This window comes from Penaeus monodon, chromosome 27 (assembly GCF_015228065.2).
Source record: "Penaeus monodon isolate SGIC_2016 chromosome 27, NSTDA_Pmon_1, whole genome shotgun sequence".
NCBI lineage: Eukaryota > Metazoa > Arthropoda > Malacostraca > Decapoda > Penaeidae > Penaeus > Penaeus monodon.
In genome coordinates this window covers 14,251,779-14,252,229 of record NC_051412.1, presented here as the reverse complement: position 1 = coordinate 14,252,229, position 451 = coordinate 14,251,779, and positions in this window count along the sequence as shown.

Sequence of the window (451 nt, the reverse complement as noted above, 5' to 3'; positions counted from 1 at the left end):
ATGAATTTTATCACAATTGTTGTTATCATTATTGGTTATATTAGTTAATTATTTTTCTGTTGTGATTATTACTATTGCAGTGCTAATTTTCATTACTATATATTCAGATGCATTATCATTCATTTTTACAGCTAAACAATGTGATTATTATGAATAGGACATACTCTCAACAACCCCTTGTGCCTCTTATAGATTATGTTATGTACTCAAGGTAATCGTGATTTGTGTAGTTTTTGTATGTGTTCATTGTTTATCATCATTTCCAATATCATATCACAAATTTGCCACAAATGTTCAGCTCTGCATCAAGAAATAACTAGAAAGGAAGATAAGAAAAGGAAACTACAAATGAACAGTTAAAGTGATATAGAACAAGTGATAGAAGGTAAACATGAGAAGATTTCGTGCGTTTTATCTCCATTCCATTGTTAAGGCCCCGAAATTATGAAGA